The 27,897-nt window shown below is 38.2% G+C and overlaps 1 protein-coding gene and 1 pseudogene across 3 annotated transcripts in view; both read right to left on the reverse strand.

The window, feature by feature from the left end:
• The window catches only part of Fbxl4 (F box and leucine-rich-repeat gene 4), a 279,999-nt gene that overhangs the window by 82,276 nt on the left and 169,826 nt on the right, over positions 1–27,897 (reverse strand). The window lies entirely within an intron of this gene.
• On the reverse strand, positions 26,577–27,329 carry LOC136858257 (piggyBac transposable element-derived protein 4-like; annotated as a pseudogene).

Below are 27,897 nucleotides of genomic sequence, written 5' to 3' on the forward strand. Positions count from 1 at the left end.
CTGCACTGCCATAGCCTAACCTCGATAAAATATGGGCCCTATAAAATCGCAGGAGCACCATGCAGTCTGCCCCCCACCCCCACCCCAAGTACTGCCTCTTCAAAATATTCAACTTCTTACTGCATTACACTATTAACTGCCACACGTGGCTCCCACGATATTTGCTATTGAAAAGGAGCCCAAGAAATCAGTGTCAACTACGGGAAGAGTGACATTCCGTAAATAAAGCTCAGGATGCGAGTGAAGAGTGCGCTTCCGGCAAAAGTGTACAACAGAGGCCTTTGCGGTTGAAAACCGAAAGCCATGTTCTCAAGTCCACTGTTCCACTCTCCTAATATCTTGCTGTAACTGTCACTCTGTGACTGCCATATTGTGCGAGCTATAATGCAGAGCAAAATCGTCCACATATCGCGACTGTATTACTGATGAACCAGCAACAGCGACAGCATCGTCTATGTTAAAGAGATAAGAATTTCATGAAGAGATAAGAATTTCATATTGCTCGGTATTGAAGCGAGTTCAATATTAAGTTAAAAGAAGGTAGATAATGGTTCCACCTTTCAATACTATTAAAATAAGAAATGTAAGTTTACATTCCTATTTAATTAAAATTGGTCCCGGTTTCGACCAGTATTCATGGTCATCATCAGCTAATTACAAATAAGTGTAAAACAATGCATAGAAAAATAAAATGTGAAGTTTAAATAATTCTGTTTGGTTTCTGCTAGTGAAGCACAAAAATCTTTAAGGAGTACTATGCGTTGAAATATAGCCAAAAAACACAAATAGGATGCACAGGTAAAAATGAAGTTTAGATGATGCTGTCAGATGCAGTTTATGGAGCACTATAACACATAAGGAAGCACTGTGCGTTGAGATTTCAAAGTTATGTATAAGTCTAAAGTCAAATACATATTTTTAGTTGTAGTTTATGAGGCACTGCATAATTTTAAGTATCACTAATGCATGTCTATGAAGAAGTCGTAGATCAAATACGTTATTAAGACATATATGTCAGAGAGCACTGTGTGTGAAGAACAGGCGCGGCTCCATAATACGATCTGCAGAGCTGCAGAACCACCACAATGAAAGATATACAGTAATATATAGCGATTAGCGATCCCGTCCTTCATATTGAGTGTTTATATCGAGCCAGAGATCGATTCCCATATAGCTGCTGGTGATCTGGCAACCCTGTTTAGATCTGTGAACGACAGAACATTAGGAGAGCACACTTAACTACAAGCTTTCTTCCGATAGGTGGCTAAGGGTCGCCCATAAGAGTCTGTATGAACTGCACGCCTTGCAGTACGTCTGACCTATTCCTTTGACCATAGAGTTAGTAAATAATACACTAGACAGTGCCACCATCCGTGAGAGAGTCGCTGCAGCGAGCAAGCATGTTGAAATCTCAGCTGTTTGGGGAAAGCTCCCTCCCTTGTACTCATCAGTGTAAATAGAGAACTTATAAAACTGTGTGGATATGAATATGGTTTAAAATTCTTACATGTCAACATTCTCAGATACTACAGTATAGTTGTGATGCTTCTGTTCAGTAGAAAGAAAGCCCAAATAGCTTAAACACAGGATAAATGCATGATAAAAGAGGATGGTTGTGATTAAGTAACACAAAATCAATTTGCTGTCCATGTTAAGTCTTCAAACAACATACCTTATGATTGGGGGTATGTATATTTTTCTATCTTTTGTGTAAATGACCAGGACTTCAGCAAAATTCTATCCAACGACCAAAAATATTTTCTCTCGTACAAAGCGAATGAGCGAGTTCTTAGGCCTACAAGTAATCATGACTATGTTTCTCCGTAATGGTAGTGAATTCTCCCGAGTTAGGTAGTCATGAAAATGAAAACAGAAACGCTAGTACAATCAGATGATGTTCCCCCTCCATTAAGAAAGCCGGCTGCCAAAGATGTATGCAGGTCTCGGAACCTTTGTAAATATGAATGTGTCGATAGGTCAACAATTTTTTTTCGATAAGCGGAAGAGGGGCTTTATTTTTTGTAACTTTTTAATTGTTGTCTTTTGCACCAGTCAGTTATTTATATTGTCGATGTCCCTCGAAATCGGGGTCTTACAAATTGAGATGAACGTCTACCTGTATTATTTCGGTACATTTTCGAGAACTTCACATTGATATGACATGGAATAAAGCGTTTCCGCGGGGTTGGAGGACGGATTCACACGAGCTCATTATTATTATTTTGCTAGGGGCTTTACGTCGCACCGACACAGATAGGTCTTATGGCGATGATGGGAGAGGAAAGGCCTAGGAGTGGGAAGGAAGCGGCCGTGGCCTTAATTAAGGTACAGCCCCAGCATTTGCCTGTTGTGAAAATGGGAAACCACGGAAAACCATGTTCAGGGCTGCCGACAGTGGGATTCGAACCCACTATCTCCCGGATACAAGCTCACAGCCACGCGCCTCTACGCCACACGAGCTCAGCTGACACTCCCCGTATACAATACGAGTTTAGATGTGTCTATTACACTTCAATGGACTGGGCGTCACAGAGCAGAACCATCAACATTATTCAGCACGAGCCGCCACTGGTGAAGAAGAATCAAATATGCACTTAAATGTAGTACGGAGCAAGTACTTGAAGAGTTCAGTTGCAGTTTATGAGGCACTGTATAATTTTAGAGATTAGCACTGCGTATCAATGGATCCAAATATAATGAATAAGTCGTAGATCAAATACGTCAAATACATATTTAAAAGTACAGACTAAGTTGAAGTTTATGAGGGACTGTATAATTTTAGAAATTAGCACTGCGTGTTGATAGATCCAAAAAATTATGTAAAAGTCGTAGATCAAATATGTACTTGAAGTACGGAGCAAGTTCTTGAAGAGTAGGTCGGCATTGTGCTTCCAAAAGTTATGTAAGTTAGATTAATGACGTTATTGTAATGTATGACATAGAAAAAACAATTGTGAAGAGAAAAAAAATACTAAAAAGTGCAATATTGGAATAATTGAGGAGTGTAAATGACATAGCGTAATATATCTTGAAGGTCTCTTAGAATAATGTATAAATTTGAAAGTTAGAGTGGTCAAAATCATTAGAGATGTTAGAAAAAGTGAATCAATTAGGAGAGTGGAATAAAGAATGTAATACGGAAAGAAAAAGTTGAGGTAGAAAAATAAAGGAGAAATAAATAAAGGGAAGTAAATGAGGAAGTGAAGTAGTTTAAGGTGGATTAGGAGGATGGGTTATAAGAAGTGGAAACTGTTGGTAGGAACTATATAAGGTCTGGAATATTGAATTTGGGTTTGTAAAATTAGCATTTTTGATGAAGCAGATAAGGAAGTCAAATAAAATATTAGGTTTTTTAGAACTGTCATTTAAATTTAAATTGGGGTTGCAGTATTGGTCAAGATGAATAAAATTTTCTGTAGTGTTTATAAGGGGGCCTTTGTTCATAACTTTAAGTATTTTTAAGTCTTTATCAATACTGGTGAAATTATGATTAAAATCCTGTATGTGTTGTCCTATTGCAGAGAATCTGTTGTATTTTATGGCAATGATGTGTTCAGGGTATCTGATATTAAAGTTATGTCCTGTCTGTCCAATATACAAAGAGCTACAGTTATTGCATTGGATGGTGTCAGCGAAGGATGTAAGTGAAGATAGCTCCCGGTTCTCTTGCGAAATAATCGGGAATAAGTGTGTGTAAACAAGAAGCGAGTGAAGAATGGTATCCAGTGTGAAAAGTGTTTAATTTGGTACCATTTTGAGTGTATGTGTAGTGCTGGTTTTGCTAAAAAATGAAGATACTTGGACCTGTGTGAGCTGTGGCGAGAGCAATTTGAATAGCGGTAACAAACCTAGGCCTACAGCAGTCAACGAATCGCTGGCATCTCATTCCCTGGAGGATGGAGGTAATGATAATATACTTGTAATTCTCTGTTTATTGCAACAGGATTTACAAGCATTAAAAGCGGAGAATGAGATTTTAAAGGAGAAGGTACCTTTACTGGAATCGAAAGTACCGGTACCAGTAAACACTCAGAATGCAGGTGGCTCCGTGAATTCTAGCGCGTGGTGTCAAGTTGCTTCAGATTCTAGGAGGAAAAGTGTACAGTTAAATAAGGACAATTTTGTAATTGACACCAAAAATAGATTTTCAGCCCTGAGGGAAGTAAGTGATACGCAAGGACTTATCCGTATGGGAAGCAGTCAAACGTATAGCGCAAAATCCGTTACGAGAAGCGGCAAAGTTAGGCCTAAAATCCCACACAGTGCACCGGCGAAAGTGTCGAACATTCATATATTTGGTGATAGCCAGGCGAGGGGAATTGCAGAGAAAATGAATAATGAAGATATTGCAGCATCAGCCGTCATATATCCTGGGGCCCCAATCAAGAAGGTATTGGAAAACACGGAACAGGCAGCAAGAAATCTCGGAAGTCGTGATGCAGTAGTGATCATCGGCGGGACGAACAACGTAGCTCACAACGACACTAAGAAAGTCATTTCTAAACTTAAATGTACACTAGGTAAGCTGACTCACATTAATATCATTGTAGTGAACGTGCCCCACATGCATGATTTGATTAGAGACTCGTGTGTGAACATTGAAATGAACAAAGTTAATACAGAGATGGTTAAAATTTGTAAACATTTTCATAATACACAGGTAATTGATAGCAGCAGTTTTGAGAGAAACTGTTACACAAAGCATGGCCTTCATCTAAACAATTCAGGTAAACAAAAGATAGCAAATATTGTTCTAGATTTTATTAATCTTAAGATATGTACTGTAAAACAGGCAACTCCCTTGAGTTATAATACTGACCAGGAAAACTAGTAGAAAGAGCCAGCTGTACTTCAAGCTGGCTCAGTCAACTAGAAAATGAAACTCAGGAAAGTAAGGAATTCCAAGTTATCCAATTGCAACAGTCAAGTTTTAGGGAGGAAGGGGGTCTGAGATTGCTCTTGGTAAACTGTCAGAGTGTAGTAAATAAACAATTAAAATTCGGTACATTGACGGAATCTTACGAGACTGATATGGTGATAGGAGTGGAATCGTGGTTGAGAGAATGGGTGGGTAATAGAGAAGTATTTTCAGAAGGGTACAAAGTCTATCGTAGAGACCGAGGAGATAAAAAGGGAGGGGGGATGGTGTTTATTCTGATGAAGGAAACTTATTGTTCACATGAATGGTTTACCGATGAAAGGGATGAAATATTAGGGATAAAATTAGTTTGTGACAATATGAATGAGGTGGGAATTATAGGAACATATAGGCCTGGAAGAGAGGAAAGAGACATGGAAATATTTGAGAAAATAATAGATTATACTCATAAAAACAATAATAATGATATGGTAATAATTGGGGGAGATCTAAACTTGCCTGAAGTTCAATGGAATGGAGCTGCAAGTGAAGCCCATTAACAGAAACTGGCAAATAAGTTAATTTGGGAGGGAGGATTTACACAAGTAGTACAAGAACTGACTCGTCTCAACAACTTACTAGATGTATTCTTGGTTAAACCATGGGAAATTGTTGATAAAACTGAGGTAATTGAAGGAATAGGAGACCATAAGGCTGTAATAATGGATGTAGGACTTGTACCAAACGGCTTAATAAGAGGGTTACACAAGACAAGAAATTGTACAGAAAAGCTAAAGTTGATGAATTTGGGACTTACCTTAAATCACAATTCAGTTGTTGGATAAGTGAAGGGAGTAATGTGGATACACTTTGGGCTAAATTTAAAGGAATTATTTGGGAAGGAGAGAAGAGATTTGTGCCTGTTAAGAAGGGTAAAATTACCTCAGACCCTGTTTATTATACAAGGGAAATAAGAAAATTAAAAAGAAAATGTAGAATAGTAAACAGGAAAATCAAAGAGGGTAGGGAGAGAAGAGAAACTAGAAAACAGCTAATGAGGAAACTGAATAGAGTGAGAAAGGAAGCAAAAGAGAATTATATGAATGGCATACTTCAAGAGGGTAATGACCACAAAGGGAAATGGAAGAAACTGTATAAATATATAAGGAATCAAAAAGGAAAAGGAATCCAAATTCCTACAATGGTGGGAGAAGGGGGTGAACACTATTTAACAGATACTGAGAAAGCAAACCTATTTAGTAGGGAATTCAGAGATTCAGTAGATGATTGTCAAGAGTTGGAAACCGAAACAGAAGATAGAGAGGGAGAGACAGAGGGAAACAAGAAGCTTCTCATTCACAAATGAGGATATTTTCAGAGAAATCCAACTGCTTCAGCAAGGAAAAGCAGCAGGAAGTGATCAAATTACTGGGGAGGTGTTAAAGACAATGGGGTGGTACATAGTGCCTTATTTAAAATTTCTCTTTGACTATGTCATAAATAATAGTGTAATACCAAAGGAATGGAAGGAATCTATAATAATACCAATTTATAAAGGAAAGGGTGATAAAAGGAAACCAGAGAACTATAGACCAATCAGCCTGACCAGTATAGTTTGTAAAATACTGGAGAGTTTAATATCAAAGTACATCAGGGGGATATGTGATGATAAAAATTGGTTCATGAGGAGCCAGTATGGATTTAGAAAGAAATTTTCTTGTGAGGCACAACTGGTAGGATTTCAGCAGGACATATCAGATCAATTGGATTCAGGAGGCCAGTTAGATTGCATAGCCATAGATCTTTCCAAAGCCTTTGATAGAGTGGAACATGGAATATTATTAAAGAAATTGGAGGGAATAGGATTGGACGGAAGCGTTACACGTTGGATAAAAACATTTCTAAATTCAAGGGTTCAGAAAGTAAAAGTAGGAAATAATGTATCACGGGAAGAGAAAGTTTGGAAGGGAATTGCACAGGGTAGTATAATCAGTCCGTTACTTTTCTTAATATACGTAAATGATTTAGGGAACAATATAACATCAAAAATAAGATTGTACGCAGATGACATAATTGTTTATAGGGAAATAAACTACATTGATGATTGTTCAGAATTACAAAGGGACCTTGAGAGTATCCAGCAATGAGTTGAAGAGAATATTATGAAGATTAATGGAGGCAAATCAACTGTTACAACATTTACAAACAGGAGTTTTAAAACTGAATTTGAGTATACTTTGGTTGAGGTAGTTATCCCAAAAGATGGCATGTGCAAATACTTAGGTGTGAGATTTGAAAGTAATTTGCACTGGAAGGGTCATGTGGATGACATTGTTGGGAAAGCATACAGATCGTTACATGTCATAATGAGGCTACTTAAAGGATGCAACAAAGAATTAAAAGAAAAGTTACTTAAGTATGGTTCGTCCATTATTGGAATATGCAAACTGTGTTTGGGATCCTTACCAAGAATACCTAATAAAAGAAATAGATAGTGTGCAGAGGAAAGCAGCAAGATTTGTAACAGGGGATTTCAGGAGAAAGAGTAGTGTATCAGAAATGTTAAAGGAACTTGGGTGGGAAACTTTAAGTAAGAGAAGGGAGAAAACTAGACTTACAGGATTAAGATTCAAGATTCAAGATACCCGTCTCCCTTAATCTCGAAAATCATAGATTAGGGAGAGGGTATTATTTATTGTAATCGTTTCATAATTTCATAATTTGTGATACATGCCGTATACAAAATTAGAAGGAGTAACTTAAATAACTATCGTGAATAGTGTTAGTAATTGGTACATGCGATGAATGTTCATATAAAACAGGTGCATAGAAATTGAACAGAGAAAGAATACTATAAACTGAATGTTAGACTTCCATTCATATATAGTATTATGGCAGAAGAAAAAAAAACCAAAACATCTATTTATAGTGATATCTTTTCAGATTATCAAAGCTAATATTGCCTTTGCAGGCTGTTAAGAAAAAAAAAAGAGAAAACGGAAATTATTACTCGACAATACATAAAACTAGTAGAACTACTTTAACGAGGTAGTTCCATGCTATCCCTTAAGCCTATGTACCTAATGGCTCTAGACTTCAACGGAGTTATATTGTCTAAGTTACCTTAGGCACAATTCGGTTCCTGGCTGACATGTATCACATCCTTTCCTTCCTTCAATTTCCTGCTCCACCTTCCCCTAATAATGTTAAATAATTTTGCAATTCTATCCGGGTGCATCCATTCTCTGTTCAATAACTTTACAATTGTATACAACTGATTTTCGTTCTCAATTTTCTTTACATCCTCATCGTCTATGAATTTTTCTCGTATTTCCTTTGTCATAGGGCAATCTTTTATAAGGTGTGCCCATCCCATCTCTTCAAAGCATATTAAACATTTATTTTCATCCCTGTTCCTTCTATATGCTTCATTTTTATGTATCCCCATTAACCACCATACTATACCCCTCATTCTCTTTTTTGTTATAAACTCTACATTTATTCTCATTCTCCCATATATATTACAAAATTCTTCTAATGACCTCTTACTTCTACATTGTGCATCAATGTCTTGTTTTTCAATATCCTTAATTCTTAGAACTATTTTTTTACATATTTTCCACTTCACTATACATTCTTTTTCCCAGTAACATCCCATTCCAATCGTTTCTAAAATATTCCGTACCCCATCCACCCAGTATCCTTGGTTCTGATGTTTCATTTGGTGTTGATATGCTATCTGTAAAATTTCGCCCCCTTCTCGCAACTTCATTCTCAACCAATACTTTATTATCCTTTTAATAATGTCCACTCGCAGACTTATATCTTTGCACATCATTCTCACTCCATAATTAGCTGTACAGCTGGGTAGACCCATAATTATTTTCCCAAATCTACTCGTAATTGTATCAAGTGAGTCAACCCTTTCTTCAACTCCCCAAATTTCCGCTCCGTACAACACTCTAGATTTAACTACTGCATTAAAAACATTTTTATGCACTCTGTAGTCTGTGTTGGGCATCTTCTTCTCCAGTATGCTAATGGCTGACAGTGCACTCATGCCTTTTAGCTTTGATCTTTTTATTTGCTCTGACCACTTTCCGTTTCCACTTAAAATCATACCCAAGTATTCTACTTTATTGACAACTTCTAACCTCGTCTCGCCCATCCACCATTTTTCATTCTTTGATAATTTATGTCCTTTTTTACACACCATTACCTTGGTTTTCTGTACATTGATTTTTAAGTCCCATTCTTGACAGTAATTTACCACCACATTTATACTACCTTGCATACTATTGGGTGTCAATGTGAGCAGAAGGATGTCGTCAGCAAAAATGAGGCCCGGAATATCCCAGTTCTCAAGACTTGGATAAACCCCTGCCTCGAAGCCTTTCGATTGAAAGATATCATTTATAAAGAGTAGAAACAGTACTGGTGACAATTTACAACCCTGTTTTAATCCTACATTAGAGAATATTTCTCCAAATACTACGCCCTCCTTAGTTTTTATTGCGCACCTTACTTCTGCATATATATTTTCAACTGCTGTTATCATCTTCTGGGACACCCCTATCCCTCTCATCTTGGCCACGACCGCCCCTCTGCTCACAGAATCAAATGCTTTCTCCAAATCAATAGTAGTAATGTATACTTTTCCTCCGTTCTTTTTTACATACTTATCTATTATTGTTTTCACTACAAAAATATTATCTGTTGTCCTCATCCTTTCTCTAAAACCTGCTTGCAGCCTCTCCAGAATCGATTCCCCCTCTGCCCACTTCATTATCCTTTTTGCTAACACACATGTATATATTTTACTTAATGTATCTAGCAACGTTATACCCCTGTAGTTGTTAGGGTTATTTTTATCTCCCTTCTTCTTATAGATTGGGCAGATCACTCCCTCTTGCCAAGATTTTGGGAACTCACCTCCTTCAAATATTTTGTTAAATAGTTTCGCCATACTTTCTAGGATATCCTTATTTTGCGCCAGCTGCTTCCAAAATTCGTTAGTGATACCCGAAATCGCTCCTGATTTGCCTTTCACGGCTTTCCCTAGTACCTCCCTTATTTCTTCTTTCGATATTTCCTTATCTAATGCCGGCACAGTACACCCTAGCCCTACCGATATACCGGTATCGTTTACTCTCGGTCTCCACCTATCTTCAGTCTCTAAAAGTTTCTTATAGTGCTCCACCCAGATAGCCTGACTTATTACCGTCTGCCGCGGCAGCTTCCGTATTCCACAAATCCCCTTAATTGTACTCCATCCTTTTCTACTATCATTCTGTTTTGCATTGCTATTTAATTCGACAACTCTCTGCTCCTGCCATTCAGACTTAGTTGCATACAGTAATTCCCTATATTCTCTTCTCACGTTACAGAATCCTATCCTATGGTTTTCTCCCCCATGCTTCCAAAACTCCTTCAATGCTTTCATCACTTCATACTTTTTATGCCTACATTCGTCATTGTACCAGCCTTTTCCTATTATATTCTGCCCCTCCTTTATCTTCGTCTTCTCCCCTGCCATCTTTACAGAATTTTCAATTATTTTAACTGCTGTATTCATTTGGTTACTCTCGATCATTGAATCTATTCCAGCTTTCTCTATCTGTCCTATTTCTCCATCATAATAATTCATAAACTCGTTTTTTAGCTCCTCTCTCCACCTGTATTTAGTGACTACCGTTTCTTTGTATTTTATCATATTGCTTGTTGGTGTCTTACCCTCTCTAACTTTTATTCTGACAATAATTGGGAGATGATGTGACTCACCCCATTCCTTAACCTCCATACTTTTAATCACAGGCAACGCATTCCTGGAGCATAACGCCAAGTCTATGCTACTACCCCCTGTTTCCATAATGTATGTCAGGTACCCTAATTCGTCGCCATGCCACCATCCATTCAAAATATATAATTCTATCGTACCACATAGCTCTAGCAACTTTTCTCCATTTTTATTACAACCCTTATCCTGGCTCACTCTCTTTTTTACATAAACAGCTTCTGTCTCCTTGTCGTATACCGGCTTCTGGTCTGCAACCCTCGCATTGAAATCCCCCATTATAAGAATGCCTGTATCCTCAAAAATATTTTGTACTCTATGGATTTCTAATGCCAACTCATCAAAGAAAACCCTTTTTGCAAATGGCGAGGTTTCAGGAGGGTTGTAGACAAAACCAATACATAAGTCTGTCTCATTTTCATCATACATCTTTATTCTTATCCACATCATTTCCTCCATTTCTGATTCTATCTGAATTATTCTAGCTTGCAAATCCTCCCTAACCATCACCATTATCCCACCCGGGTATCTGCCCCTTTCGGTTCGTCTCTCTTTTGACTTATAATAGACTTTTTTTTTTTTTTTTTGCTAGGGGCTTTACGTCGCACCGACACAGATAGGTCTTATGGCGACAATGGGATGGGAAAGGCCTAGGAGTTGGAAGGAAGCGGCCGTGGCCTTAATTAAGGTACAGCCCCAGCATTTACCTGGTGTGAAAATGGGAAACCACGGAAAACCATCTTCAGGGCTGCCGATAGTAGGATTCGAACCTACTATCTCCCGGATGCAAGCTCACAGCCGCGTGCCTCTACGCGCACGGCCAACTCGCCTGGTTTATAATAGACTGTGAACTCTCCTATTTCTATTATAGTTTTCGGTGGAATCCAGGTTTCCACACATGCGAGAATATGCAAGCTATGTAATAACTCTTTAAAAGCTTCATTCTGTAACTTACTCCTAAGGCCTTCAATATTGATACACCCTACTCTTATCTCTAGTTATGTCTTTCTCCCTTGTCCCTCACTCTGGCTGATCTTCTTAGACCTCGTAATCCTTGTTACACCTAGATCTTCAGGGTTCTCATCTAGAGTGTTAACACCTTCTCTATCAAGGCTAACCTCATTTTCATTACCTTTTCTGAGCAAGAAGTCCTTGATACTCACACGTCTGCGTTTCGGTGTTGCTTCTTTCAGAGAGTCTGCACTCAGCTGCCTCTGAAGGTCGCCTGGACTGCCTTCGCTAATCGTTGTTTCAGCATCTGTTACTTCCTCTCTCTGTCCTTGTTGCATCGCTGGCTGATTGTCCCTCGCTGCTCCGCATTCTGCTGGTCTCAGCTGCCTCGTACGTTCACCTTCCTCCTCGGCCAATGTACTCGCTGTATTGTACATATTCTTTAACTGCTCTACTCCCCAGGTTCTCGTCCAGTTACTGTCCCCCACCACTAATTTATTGCGCCTTATGTAGGCCCTTAATCCTTCACGTCTAGCTTTCCCTAGGTGAAACTGTAGCATTTTCTGGTTCCTGAAGGCTTCTTTTTCCATCTCCTGTTTGACCCATATGTTCTCACCTTTCAACCGACTTGTACTATGCAGAATTTTTCTCACTAGTAAGTTTGATACAAATCTCACTCTCACTGGTCTCTTGCCTTTTGTTTTCCCCATTCTCTGTAGTTCTTCTATATCGGCCTCTCTGCAGCTAATCTTCATCTTCTCGTTAATTAGCTCCAGCACTTTGAATACCAGGTCTTCTTTAGTGTTCTCTGGTAGCCCATATATAAAAATATTTTTCTTTAGGGTTTCCTCTTGTCTTTTTTTCTCCTGCCATCTCAACTCTTTTATCTCTTCCTCCATTCTCCTCACCTTATCCCTCAAACTTGATATTTCTTTATTATTCTGGACCGCCCTTTCAGTCACTTTTCCTATCTCCTCTTTCACCATTTCTCGTATATCACTAGATTGCTCACGTAATAGCTCTCTCATTTGTTCAGTTTGGGCCTTACTAAATTCCCTTATCTTCTCCATGTCTTCCCAACCAACCACATTCTCATGATCAGGTCCGGGGTTCATCTCGACCCCTCCAATAACCAACAACACTGCCATCACTGATGCAGCCATCAAAATTGAAACCAAACTCACCTGCTGTCCGGTTCTGCCACTCATATTGCGCCTCGTATTCCTGACTCTACCGTGCCAACGACCTATCGTCGCCCGGTACAATTCTATTGAAATCCCCATGTCGGCACTCACTCACTCAACAACCTTCCTCTTCGCTTGCACGATCACAACTGGACTTACAGGATTATATAGAGCCTATACAGGAGAACAAGCATGGGGAGATATCCGTGAGAGGCTTCAGTCGGAAAATAATTATATCGGCAGGACTGACCACAAATATAAAATTAGAAGGAATTTTAGCAGAAGCAATTGCGGTAAATTTTCATTCAATGGGAAGGGTGTGAAGGAGTGGAACAGTTTACCAGGGGTAGTGTTTGATCCTTTTCCAAAATCTGTACAGATATTCAAGAAGAGAATAAACAGCAACAGAGAAAATAAATGAAATGTTAGAGGGCATTCGACCAGTGCAGGTTAATGTAAATAAAAAATGTGTGTGAATAAATTAATTCCATCCCCTGGTCTAAGGAGTTTGGAGAGCCAAAGTAGGGGACTGCCTGTAGGGGTGAAGTACAGTGGGGACTTCGAGGGCCCTGGGACCGCTACGGTAGCTGTGAAGGCCCTTCAGGAACTCTGAAAAGTGGAGGCAAAAGGGGCTCTGGTTAAGACGCAGCAGGTCGTTATGCTACTTAGGTTCCAGAATGGGTAAAAAAATAAATAAATAAATAAATGCAATGTAAATTTTAATCTTATACCAGTTGTATAGTATCATTTGAAGTAATTCCACATACTGTAAATCAGTTGACTAGATTTGTAAGTAGTACAGGAGATATTATATGTAGAATTTTGTAAACAATATAAATTTATTAAGGATGAGCTGTGTGTTTAATAGAAAAAATTGTTAGCATAAATTGTATAATACTGTATTTTGGGAAAATATTCTTCTCTTGTTAATTTAATATCTAGTGCTTGACAATAATGTATTTTAGTGTACCATTTGCCACCGAGGTAGACACCTCATTTGCAAATAAAGAGATTTTGATTTGATTTTTGATTTGAATCTGTATACTCCAGATTTAGAAAAAACATTAGATTTATTAATTGAGTTAGAGTTGTGTAATAAATCAAGATTTCTGTTATTGGTTCTAAAAGATATTTACATGTTATGTTCTTTAAGAATGTTAGTTATTTTATATGCATTTTGGGAGAAAGTAAAGGTGGAAAATGCAGTGGGTTTGGTTTTATCTTTTGTTAATATGGTTTTGGGGTGGTGTTTGAATACTGTTTATGAAAGAGTTGTTAAAACCATTTAATTTTGCAATAGTATGGATGGTATTGTCCCCGTCAAATTCGGTCATTATTAGATCATTTACTACAGGCCTGCATTGAAAATTTATTGTTTGCCAAGAGTTGGATTTTATCATTTAGAGAGCCGTGTTAGTGCGCCAGACGGTTTTTTTTTTTAATTCAGAGGGAGCAAGTATTGATCCGTCTTCGATTGAGTGCAGGGGTAGATCACGTGACAGACTGGTTCCTCGAGGCGAGTGTGCATGTGCCGACCAGCAGGCGAGCTCAAGCGACAAAACTTCTAGAATAGTCACAGCCAATTACAAGGGACACTGTGAACCAATGGTCATCTTGGAGAAGCGACACACCCCCGAGCAAAAGCTACAAAACCTCATACTCGCATTAAATCTTCCTCTTCCTGCTAATTTCGCACTGCGCTGCTGAGACTACATATTTGCTGTTCATTGGGACCACGTGGGAATGAATTTAACCTTGTAGACGAAAATCTACTTTGCTAGTTGTGACTGCAGTAGAACTTTATGAAGTGTACTTCAAATTTAGTGGATCCAAGTTAAGTTCATTTCTCCATGTGAATATTGAACATTTCGACTGGTGTGTGCATATTTTAACGCTTATTGTATTAGTTGCAGCTTAACACTACTCGCACGTGGCAAAGACCCAGCTCAACGGATCGTCGTCAACCTCAAAATGAATTCTGCTACTTCAAGAAACACCACAATTTCATTGTGGGACGTCTACTGCTGTGTCTCCATGACCTGTTAAATATGTAAGGCATTTCTGGCTGGAGAAGGTGACGAATGGGAAATGCCGGAATGATGGCCACCTCAACCAGGAATCGAACACCAGCTAACAATTGAGTACCGTTTTATTGTATAATATCTTTCTCATCTTTGTAAAACTAGATGATCTTTCTTCCCTAGATCGTAGTTCTATCAGTTTTTGCTGTAGTTTGACTTATTTCCATTTTCATTCTTAAAGGTGGTGAGGTAGACAAGTTACCTATGTGACTGCAAATTTTTGTGATCTATTAGAGTAGTTGCTGTCGTTCTTTTGAATGGATTCTCAAGTGCAGGATTTATACATGTAAAAATCATTGGCCACGTGATAAACTTCATCTGATTTTCGTGTGATATTTGAAATATCATGATATGGAATCGTACCTAATTTTGAGAAGTAGTGTCGAATTGAGTGTAATCTAAGCTTCAATTACAATTCTTTAGGATCATATCATCTACTTTCATATGTACCTTAACGCTTTACAATAAAAAATATCTTCATAGTGTTGATTAGTTATTTCCTACGAAGAAAGAGGAGTAAGTTTTGCCACATTATCTTCATGCCATCAACTTATCAAATTACTTGATTTGCAATGGGGGACAATTATGGCTCTGTGAGGGATTTGAAGACCTGCTAAACAGTTCCCATCTACGTTACAGTCAATTAGGGTTATTTCTGGGTAGTGATATGCTGTGACCTATTTGAGCATTTCCTTACTCACAATCAAGATATTAATATTGCAGGTAATGAACACACGTTTTTCCAGTAGTTTGTTACTAACTTTTGATAGCAGTAGAAAATTAACTCATTTGATGTTGATAATGTAGTCATTTGCATTATTCTGATTGTTGCGTGCAGTACAGAGTGAATTTGAGTTCATTCCATTGTCATTTTGACAGAACGACATCTGTCGGGTCAGCTAGTAATACCAATATAAATGGTCCATTATTGGACATTATAAATTTTCCAGCCAACTCATTCCTGGTTGTTGCCAGCGTTTCACCCCAGTGTGCTAAGCTGGGTTCATCAGACAGTAAATAGCACACCCAGCAAGACGCATGGCTAGTGCATACCGTGGAGGCCACTGCGTAGACAAATATTTCAGGTTCCCTATGGGAATCAACATCTATATCATCTGATGGCCAGACAGGCATCAATTTTTGGTAATGAGACAAAGTCTCTCTTAGTGCATTGGCACTGTCGGTGGCTCCAAATACCCTACCCCCTATGGGAATCAAATCTATATCACATACCATATAGCCAAGTATCTCTTCTCTTTACTCCCAAGTCTTCCCAGCCCAAAGTTTGAAACATTTTCATAACACTACTCCTTTGTCGCCGGCCCCGTGGTGTAGGGGTAGTGTGCCTGCCTCTTACCCAGAGGTTCCGGGTTCAATTCCCAGCCAGGTCAGGAATTTTTACCTGGACCTGAGGGCTGGTTCGAGGTCCATTCAGCCTGCATGAAGAGAATTGAGGAGCTATATGACGGTGAGATAGCGGCCCCGGTCTAGAGAGCCAAGAATAACGGCCGAGAGGATTTGTTATGCTGACCACACGACATCTCGTAATCTGTAGGCTTTGGGCTGAGCAGCGGTCGCTTGGTAGGCCAAGGTCCTTCAAGGCCTGTAGTGCCATGGTTTTTTTTTTTCTTACTCCTTTGTCAGAAATCACCCAGAACTAACCGTGCTACTTTCCTCTGAATTGTTTCCAATTCTCGTATCAAGTAATCCTAGTGAGGGTCCTTTACACTGGAGCCATACCCTAACTGCGGTCTTATCAGACTTATACACTAAATATTCTCATAACCATGTGAAGAGATCTGTACCCTTTCTTAACAACCTCGTTAATTTGAATACTTAACAATGTTCCACATGAGGTACTATCACTCCATCAACACAATAATTAAAACTGAGACTTTTCCTGTTGGTGTAACTTACAACTTAACTTTTCATCCCATTTACATTCAGGTGATGCAGCTCTTTTCAGGCACACCCTCAATGGAGGTGAGCTGCATGGACCATTTCAACCACATACCAGCCCTCCTGCCATTCTTAAATTTCTGGCAGTACTGGGAATCGAACCCGGGCCACTGAGGACGGCAGCTAATAGTGCTAACCGTTACACTATGGAGGCGGACATCCTCCTACTAACATAATATCTCATATATTATATCAATACATGGAATACACACACAGATTGCTCGTTCGCCTTACCCACATTTCTTCCGCAACATAAAGCTCCAAGAAAAATATAACGTAAGGTTTTAGTAGCAATGAATGGGGTGATACTACTGCTAATGCACCCAGACGTAGATGATACATCAGAGTAAATAAACATTCATGCAGTCCCGTGAGTGGTTATTTTATGCATATTTTAATTTTGCTGTTGGTCTGGTTTTCATTATTGTAAATCGCATCAGCATTCAGGATTGTGTACTATAAAGCTGTCTAAAAAAAACAAACAAAAAAAACCACACACACAAGAGGAGGAGAACAGAAGTATTAAGATTAAATGAGAGAGTGATTCTTTGCTTGTGGAAAAGGAAGTAATTCCACATGCTTGTTGTGTCAAGTATCATAGCTCCAATTAAGGCCAGCAACTTAAAGCATACACCCAAACTTCTGGAGAATTTCCACTGGGTTCAGAGTTAAGGCAGGCAAAATCAAAGTCACTGAAAGACAAACAAAATGATGTTATATCCAAGTTTGTAAAGAAGTCTATGTCACCTACAAAGGCAAGATTTGTGATAGCTGTTAATATCGTTCGTGCTAAACGTTCACATTCTGAAAGGAAGTTCACTACAATAAAGTGAAAAATAAGGGAAATATTAATGCTTGTTGGGTGAAAGTGTACATCCAAGAGATGATAACTAACTCCATGTTGAGTTGCTATGGAATTCATCCTGCCAAAGTTTCAAGGCATTGTACGAGGTACATCTGTCTGCAGTCTACTTTTTAAATCCTGTCCAATATAAAAACCAAGTATAAGGTTAATTTTCAAGAAGTATACAAAGAAAGATGATATTATGGACAGGGTGTTCATTAAGTCAGCGCATTCAAAATTTCTGCTTTTTACTTTTCTTTTCTGAAGTTGTATTTCACAAAAATATCTGGTTATTACATAAAATTGTTACATATACCTTTAGGTGAAGAAAAATAAACTTTATAGTTCAATGGATACATTCTGGGAGATGCTGAGAAAAATAAATGTACAAACAAAACACTAATTTGTTTTCTAAACATTGCCTTCTAATAGATCCAGTTCACAAGTTATGTTGGAAATGACTACTATTTACTTCCAGGCACCATTCTAAATGCCTCCATATTTTTTTTTGACACTTTATCACAGTAGTTGGTGTTATTTCTGCAACACATTTAAAAACTGCTTGTTTTGAGTTAATGACATTAAGGCAGATTTTCACTGTACATTCTTTCTTAAAAAAAAAAAAACCTCAGGGAAAGTCTGGAAAGGTTGTATTGGGTGAAGAAAGGGGGGAGGGAGCTCAAACTTCTTGACATTATTCGATCACTGAAAAATCATGAAATATCACCATGGTCTCATTAGCAGTACAAATGGCACCATCTTGCTGGAACCTGCAGTAGCACTCATCCTCTTCCAATAAAGCCACAAACTGTAGACAATATCTCTATGTACGGCACAATCTAGTTATTTTAAAAAAAAAACTGAAATGCTTCTTCGTGATATGTCTCAACAGAAGCTGATTTTTTGGAATGAAGTTGTAATTTATGCCAGTCAAGCAGATTTTCTGTTTGTTTTTGTTTATCTAGCTCTCTCTTAATTGCAAACTTTCCATATTTAGAACAAAGATATACTGCCCTCCTGAGTGAATATGTCCATTCCTCAAGTGAAAAAGGGAAGCAGAAACTAGTGTAGCTTGTCCCGAGTTGAAAAGAAACATAGCAGAAACTCGTTATATTGACAGTTGATGAAATTACAAAAAATACTTGCAATAAAAAGTATTTGCAACCTCCAAAAATGCTGGTACTTCAGTTTTTGTAATTGTTTTATACAATGTCCAAAAGAATTAGTGCAACATGTTTTTGAAAGTCTGGTATGTTACAGTAGATACAATTGGCTCCAATGGCCTTACTGCTTAGACTAAGACCTTGAGTATTCAAAGCAGGAAATTATCAGAGTCATAATGTCTCTACACCAATGAGCCATTACATTATGAGCATTTCGACCCAGAAATATTTATGAAACCTGGAACATGGAGAGGTTCACTTGAAAAGCTGATTGCATGGTTTATGTACAGCAGGCCTAAAGGCTCGTTGCTAGCTGTGTTCCTGGCATCAGAATGTGAAAAACAAGAGAGATCTCAGAGTTTGATAGAGGTCAAATTGTGATGGCACAGCACCTTGGTATCAGCCTCTCTGAAACAACATGGCTTATTGGCTGCTCTTCTGCTGCTGTTGTGAGCATGTATCAAAAGTGGTGTAATGATAGGTAAGTAACAAAAACATCAACCAACCATGTGGTGACAGCGGCATTGTTTGGAATGATTCCAGGGCCATGGAAATTGCCCAAAAGTACAACAGTAGTGACCAGGCCAATGTTTCACAGCACATGGATCATCAAACACTTGAAACACTATGATTTACCGACGAAGACAGTATACTTTGAAGACTTCTGCACAGTTAGCTAGCAAGAAGCGGTAAGTGTTGCTCAACCTTTTAGTGTGCCCTGTGTGTAGGACTTTTCTCTCAATCAAGTGTGAACTACGTTTAATCCTGTTAGTTTTATAGATCTTTGGTGCTACTTCTATTGTTAAATCTTATAAATTTTCTTAATTTTTTTTTTTTTTTGCTAGTGGCTTTACATCGCACCAACAAAGATAGGTCTTATGGCAACGATGGGATAGGAAAGGCCTAGGAGTTGGAAGCGGCCATGGCCTTAATTAAGGTACAGCCCCAGCATTTGCCTGGTGTGAAAATGGGAAACCACGGAAAACCATCTTCAGGGCTGCCGACAGTGGGATTCGAACCCACTATCTTCCGGATGCAAGCTCACAGCCGCGCGCCCCTAACCACACAGCCAACTCGTCCGGTTCTTCATCTTTTATTGTCCTTTCTTTTATTCTTTTGGTCAGGGAAAAACCATTTTAAAAAATGTACTTAATTTATTATCATAAATGTCTGAAATTTACTGCTAAATATCTTTGTAATTATACCGTTGCTTGGTGATCATGATCATCAAGGCATGAAGTCTATATGGTCTGACATCGTAGTTAGCCGGTTTGACTCCTGCCGAAAGGAAAAAAATGTTCACCATCAGATTGTTGGCTGGCAGGGTAGGAAAGGTGGTGGTATACAATTTCTAATCACTAGATTGCGTGCCAAAAGCATGGATTCAATTCCAAACCTGTCATTCATTTCATCTCATTAATTCCTCTGACAGGATTAAAATCAGGAATGGCATCCAGTCATAAAAACTTGCTACGAACATTCATCTCACTTTATACCCAATCCCTTAGAGAAACAGAATAGAGTTGAACATATAGACATACATAATTAAACTTCAAACATAGTCCTTGTAATAATTCCATCTTCATCATCTCTTTCTGACACCTGTGAGTTGATCCAAATTGTTCTCTATTCAAATTTTCATGGTTGCCCTAGTTTTCTTTACCTGGAAGTACAATAATGATCAGTATGTATCTGAATAATCCTCTTTGTTCCATCCATAGATCACTCTTGGCATCCCAGCAAACTGCACACCTTTTCTCATATGCTGGGCCCAGGTTTATCTATTTTTAAATTTGAGTCTGGGAAAAACAACTACATGATAACCACTAGAAATAGTAGCACAGGAGGTAGAAAAAGTTTGATGACAGTAGATGACATGTATTTCTGTTTGATTCTTTGGCTGAATGGTCAGCATTCAGGCCTTCGGTCTCGGGTTCGATTCCCAGCTGGGTCGGAGATTTTAGTCGCATCTGATTAATACTTCTGGCTTGGAGACTGGGTGTTTGTGTTCGTCCCAACACTTTCCTCAGTCGTTTTCTCGTGATGCTTATCATTCTCTATATGCGATTTTTTATTTTACAAAATAAAAATATCACACGAGAACATGTTTACTTATATCTGAACAAATTTATTTTCACTACAAAACTATTACTGGTCTCATCTATCGCTCTTTCTTTTATACACCACTGGTTCACTTTTTTATTCCTCTCAGACTAATAATCGCTCCTCTAAAACAATCTACAAAGAATATATACATGTTTCACACCAGAGACCAAATGGTGATGTTTCTTGATGCCATATTGGAAGTCTTTGCGTCTTAATACGTCCATTGCTAGGTTAAGCAGGATAAGCATATGGGCGTTACACATCCAGGAACATGAAATATATATTAACATAATTTATAAATCATCATAACTCCTATTATATTATGTATTATATTCAGTATGATTATTGAAGTTTTTATCATAATTAGGGTGTCTGTCCTACACCAATTAGCCCCCCTAAAACCTTCAATACCTATCCTGGACCTTCCCTTCTTCAGGTCCCAAATTACATCTAGGCGTCTTGATATCTATGTCTTCAGCTCTCCCATCCTCCAAGGCAGGCATCGGTGCACGTTGATCCTCTCAGAGTCCACACTCCTCCGGGCCCCCCCAGAGAGTGCCCACTCTCCGGTCCCTCTGCCCTCCTGTAGGGGTCGAGGTAACACCTTCCCCTTGAGAAACCTCACTGCCATTTCAGTCTTCTTTTTTCTTTTTCTTGGGAGATTCGCCTGCTGTATTTTCTGAGCTTTTCTTACCATCCTTCTCGCTTTTTTTTCTTACTTTCAGCTGTTTTACCATCTGATTGATCCTTCTTTTCAGATGCCTCTTTGGCCCTTGTAACTTTTTCAGCCTTTCTTTTGCCAACTTTTTCTGCTGAAGTCTCTCAGCCTCTTTTTCCAAGAAATCTTTCTTCATGATAATGAACATAACGCTGTAAGTGTGTGAGCGATAATGGATGGTTAGAACTCTCTCTTGTTCATCATGCCATGACAAGTAGGTACAACACAAATCATAGTAATACACTCCCACCTGCCGGGCATATTCACCATATTCTCATGGTCCTCAGAAGTCATGTGTGTTGATTTGGGCTGCTTGTAATTGAACTTACAAATGGCACAGAACTTCGTTCTATCAGACAGTGTATGCCGGAACTCCTCAGTTTCCTCTAGGATGTGTTTCTACTGACGTCGATTCATACGCATTCGCTGCAAAGTCTGCTTATGTAATAATGATTGTTTCCTCATGGCACTTATGTGTTTAGATGAACAGAGGTGCATTTTGTACTCCTGCGATGTGTCACATTGTGTTAAACAATGAGGGCAGGATAGATCATACACAGGTTTCTTTCGTTGACCTTCTTCAGTTGTAGAATGAGCATTAGAATCTTGATCTTTTGTACTGTTAGCCTCTGAATTGGTTTTCTCTTCACCTTTCTTCTTCTTGTGCATATCACTTACTACTTTATCTACATCTAATTCTATACAGTTGCTTTTGTCATTAATTTTTGAAATATCTTCTTTCAGATCTTTGACCCAGGAATTGATTTGGCCTTTTATTTCTTGAGACTGGGCCTCGATTTTCCTTTCGAGTTTTTCAGTTTGGGTCTTGATCAAAGTAGTTAGTTGTGCAAGCATAATGCCTACCCGGTCGTTGGTTTCCTTCTCTGAGATGACTTCGAATTTGAAACTGCCTGGGTCCTCCTTGTTTTCTATCGAGTCCTGGAGCAGCTTCTCTCGTAACTCCGCCTTGCTTCTGGCCGTCGGTAAACCTTGGGATGCCAGTGCCTTCCGTAAAGTCACCACGGTCATTTGATCAATCTTCATTGCTGAGTTTCGAAAATCCTGTCGCGGTCGCCAATTTATCTTTCTCTATATGCAATTTTTTATTTTACAAAATAAAAATATCACACAAGAACACATTTACTTATATCCAAACAACATTATTTTCACTACAAAACTATTACTGGTCTCGTCAATTGCTCTTTTTTTAATACATCACTGGTACACTTTTTTATTCCTTCCAGACTAACAATCATTCCTCTAAAACAATCTACAAAGAATATATACATGTTTCACACCAGAGACCTAATGGTGATGTTTCTTGATGCCATATTGGAAGTCTTTGCATCTTAGTACATCTGTTGCTATGTTAAGCAGGATAAGCATATGGACGTTATACGTTCAGGGACATGAAACATTAATATATATTAATATAATTTATAAATCATCATAACTCCTATTATATTATCTATTATATTGAATACGATTATTGAAGGTTTATCATAATTAGGATATCTGTCCTACGACATGCTATAACATACAAACAGACCAAACAAAATGAAACTGAACCCCACACTGGCCATTACTTGCCGTGTTCGATACAAAATACACATATCAGGTTACCATTCAAAAGGTACAGACAAAAAGAAGACTCTGTGTGTGTGTGTGTGTGTGTGTGTGTGTGTGTGTGTGTGTTGTGTGTGTGTGTGTGTGTGTGTGTGTGTGTGTGTGTGTGTGTGTGTGTGTGTGTGTGGAGGGGCGGGGGTATATAGGGGAGGGGGAAATTTTCTTTTTACTATCTTCCTCCTTAGTATCCTCTGAATAGGAGGAACCATTTGGTAGTTTTCCTGTATCAGAAACTGATATCCTTTCAACAAACAACCTAAAGAAGTTCTGAGGTGCTGGAATTTTCTTTCCCATCCTCCTGATTGTGTTCACGGATAACGACTTCTCACATTTAAATTACTTTATTTGACAAGAGTGTCAGGATCTGCCCAAGTGTGTCTGGGCATAGAAGGTGGGGATATAAAGAGTTAAATAATTTTGTTTTGTTTTAAACATTCACTGAAGCAGGTCATCTTAAAGGTACACAGAGGTTGTCTCCTTCTGACCATATTCAGAGGCTTGTGGAGTGATTGTATGGTTTGTTAATGTGCTTTTTTTTTTTTTTTTTAACGTTGGATGGTGTTATCTGCAGGGCCTCTGATTCTCTTATTGAGATTCTTGAAATGTAGATGAAGTTTAAGTTCTGATTTACATGATGGCTGTCTTGTTTATTTGCATTGTTGTTAATTTATTATATATTTTCTATTTGGTGCCTAACAGAAAAAAAAAAAAAAAAAAAAGTGTCAAACAATGACACCTGGGTGGGACTCGCACGAACTATTTCATGGTAGCTTGTTCCTTTATTTAAAAAATAATAATGTGCCATGTCTATACCTTACATATTCAACATTTAATCTAGGTTAGGATCCCTGTTAGGTTATATTTTACTTCATCTGCCATTTTTTAAACATTTTATTTTCAGAAATCGGAACTATGAAAACACACAGTGATTCACTCTGGGAAGGGATGATTTCTTTGTAATAAATGTCAAAATACATTTTCTCTGATATGTTGCCTGACATGACACTGTAATTCGGTGATAGTGTTGCAACAAGTGCTGTAAAGTGTTTAAAGTTGTTACCTATCTGGTGAATTATTAGCTTCTCTGAGACACTGTTATATCACTTGAGAAGAATCTGTCTTTACAAGTAATGTACGACCTGTTTAGCCTGTACTGTCAACAGCTTAACGAAGTTTTAAAAAGTTCCACCTTCATAATAATTTCAAATGTTTTTATTCTTAAAACGAAGTTATAAGTATATGTTTCATCCCTCGTGGGGACATCCACAGCCTAGCAAAACACAAAAGTTAAACAGTAAAATTAGCATAACAAAATAGGTGTTATATACATGTCTACAGCAAATCAAATTTACATGGTCTTAGTGTGCCATTTAACAACAAAATGGTGACGTGAAATCCATTTGAAACATCTCGTTGTTCAAAGTATAAAAGAATCCTACGTTTGCAGGCACACAGGTTAAGAGAGAAAATCATGACCAGTAATTCAGTCCTGGTTCTATGCTGCTAAACGAAAAATGTGTTCTGTCTCTTGTGCTAACACTTAAGTGGTAAAACTGAACAGTGTACACTTTGATCAGACTAAAGTTTACATTCTGTTATTTCCTAAACAACATCAAATAGGAATACAATATGGATAACAACCTTGCCAAAAGCAGCCCAGACCCTTTCGATAGGAAACATTCTTGTAATTTCTGCGGGAATTTCTATAAATCTGTTAACATTCACATCAGCATGGCTCACCCAGAGGAACATAGACAGATGCAACATCAAAGTATTAGTCCCAAAGGGGTGTTTCGGATGACACCATCGAGTTACCAACAGAAGTTACAATGATAAAGGATTCTGTGAGCACTACTGCTGGCTGTACAAACAGTCCCAAGAATGAAATGAAGCAATGGCAGGAAAGGCTGCAGAGAATCATCACTAAACAAACCGGATAAAATAGATGATAGGTATTACCTCTGAGGTAAATTCAATTCTTCCTTGCATCCATGACTATACTACCCGGGCCTCAACACCCAGCTGTAAGATACAATAATATATAAGAAGGGATATAAAAAAAAAAATTAAATCAAGGATTCACATATTCTCAAAGAGTTATGAGGCACGTCATGAACATGGTTTGCCTCCTCAGTGCTCCTTACCATTAACCTTTACACTGCTGCGCGCAGAGAACAAAGATTGATCACTACTGTGCTGTGCCAGTAATATTACGAGCAAGACACATATCCGATTATAACCATGCAATACTCGCAATGTTGACTTCAGAAATCATTCAAACTCCATGGGCGTATACAGCCATCTCTCTGCAATAGATAAAAAAGTTGTGTAATGATTATCCGTTGATTCATTCATGAATTATTACTATAAACATGACACGACTGATTAAGTGTTTTCGTACCAAGATTTATGGGAATTTTTAATGCATTCCCAGTGTTTATCTTGAATAAAATTATTTTTACTGTATAATTTACTGTAGATATATTTTACTCAAATTCAGCATCCCTGAGTTTATTGTATTCAGTGTATTTATATATTTGTGTTTGAAAGTGGTCAGTTCATTATTATTTTGATGTATGCCTAGCTATTGGCCTTTTATGTTGGATAACATCAGAAAGTTATTAGCTTAGGACCTTCCATATCCAGCATAACAATTTAGGACAAGAGATCAAAATCCTCTCTGGTTTTCCCATGTTATTTTTGACGTTCATGTATTAATGTCAATTATTAAAAATAATTCAGCACAGGACTTTTACAAAAGAGACTATCTCAGCAATGAAAAGGAAGCACAGATGAACCAAATTCAGTTCAAAAACAGAAAAAGAGGTAAACGAAATCTTGTCCCGCAGCCATTTTGACCCAGCTTCTGGACCAGATTGAGTTACAGCGAATTTTGAAACACTTGAAAGCAGGGAAGTTTGTTGCATTGTTAGGAACTGCAATGATCAGATTTGGTGTTATGCAATCAGAGTTCTATTTTTTTTTTTTTCCAACTTGCTTTATGTCACACTAATACAGATAGGTCTTATGGTGAAGATGGGACAGAAAAGGGCTAGAAGTGGGAAGGAAGCAGCTGTGGCCTTAAATAATCCCTCAGCGTGGTGGATTTAAATGCCCGGTAATCTCTGTGCTGTGGGAGGAGTTCTCAGCGCGGTGTTTAAACTTTCTCAGATTCATGCAAGGTTTTATTCAAAACAACACAACTTCAGTACTATTTTACGAATTTCAAAAAACACTTCACATACATGTTTAGAAAACTCTGTTCTTTTGGAAAATATGACACTATCTTACCTTAATAGTTGAGTTTGGTGTGGAACGTCTCGAAGCATCCCTCAACACAGAGACCCGCTTCGCAGTCTGGACACCAAAACACTGTCTCTCTCCGATTTTCCTGTTTGTAGCACATGATACGTCGTTTGGTTGGCCTACTCTTTCCCTCGGTTGGTGGTATTCTCTCAGGGAAATGCCTTTCAATGAGATGGGGCACATTTTTGTCTGAAGAATGACGTTCAGGCACTTTTCTTTCAAATGAACCTGATGTTTCACAAGCAGTGTCTAGACGACATCCACCCTAAATTTGAAATGATCTTTTCTAGTTTCAAGTGAATTTCACCGGCAAATGATCATTGCGTTTAGATTTGCAACATTTATTAACCTCTAAAATATCTTGATGTACCACTTCGTCCTCTTTTTCCTTTCTAAAAGACAGCCATGAAGTACCTGATCTTTCAGATTGACTCCACCCATGTGATCATCATAGTCGGCAACAGACACAGGCTTTTCTTTTTCCTGACCACGCTTTGTTTTCTTTGTGACGGTTTCTGCCCCATGGAATGCAGAAATCATTGTGACATCTTTTTTTATCACGCCACTTTAGGGTGGAAATCTGGTCGGAAAGCCGAGCTTTAATTTCCTCCTTCTTTAGGTCTGTGTTGATCACATCTTTTGGAACACCCTTTCTGTTGAGGTGCAAAGTTCCCACACAGTCAGTTTTCAATGATTTTAACTTATGAGCCAAAGCAGATGAATCATAAAAATTATCCATCCACAATGTGTATCCTTTGTTGAGAAGTGGCTCCATAAGCGATAAAACAATAGCGTAAGTTTTTGTTGTGCCTGTTGATGTGTGTATTGTTTCAAATACTGTATCTTTGCCTGTGCATATTATAAATGACCAAAGATAGTCCGAACTTCACTCACATAATTCGTATGATTTTATGCCAAATTTTCTGGATTTCCGAGGTATATATTGCCTAAAAGACAACCTACCACACCACAGGATTAGTGACTCGTCAACTGCGATGTTCTGTTCTGGTAAGTACAAAGTTTGGAACTTATTTTTTAGGTAGGACATAATCGGATAAGTTTTGAAAAGTTTGTATGGTCCCTGATATGAATCAACTGCCTCATTGTTGCTGAAATGCGTATTGTTACTAATTGACTCAAATATATCCATTGAAATAACAGACCCAAAAATTGGCATAGAGAGAACAGAGTTTTTAGAAAAATAACTTTGTAGCGTAGGCTTTTGTATTATACCCATTAGAACATAAAGAGCAATCACAATGTACATCTCCTCCTTCAAGACTGGTTTCCAATCCCGCATTCTGGAA

Source organism: Anabrus simplex, chromosome 1 (genome assembly GCF_040414725.1).
Source record: "Anabrus simplex isolate iqAnaSimp1 chromosome 1, ASM4041472v1, whole genome shotgun sequence".
Lineage (NCBI taxonomy): Eukaryota > Metazoa > Arthropoda > Insecta > Orthoptera > Tettigoniidae > Anabrus > Anabrus simplex.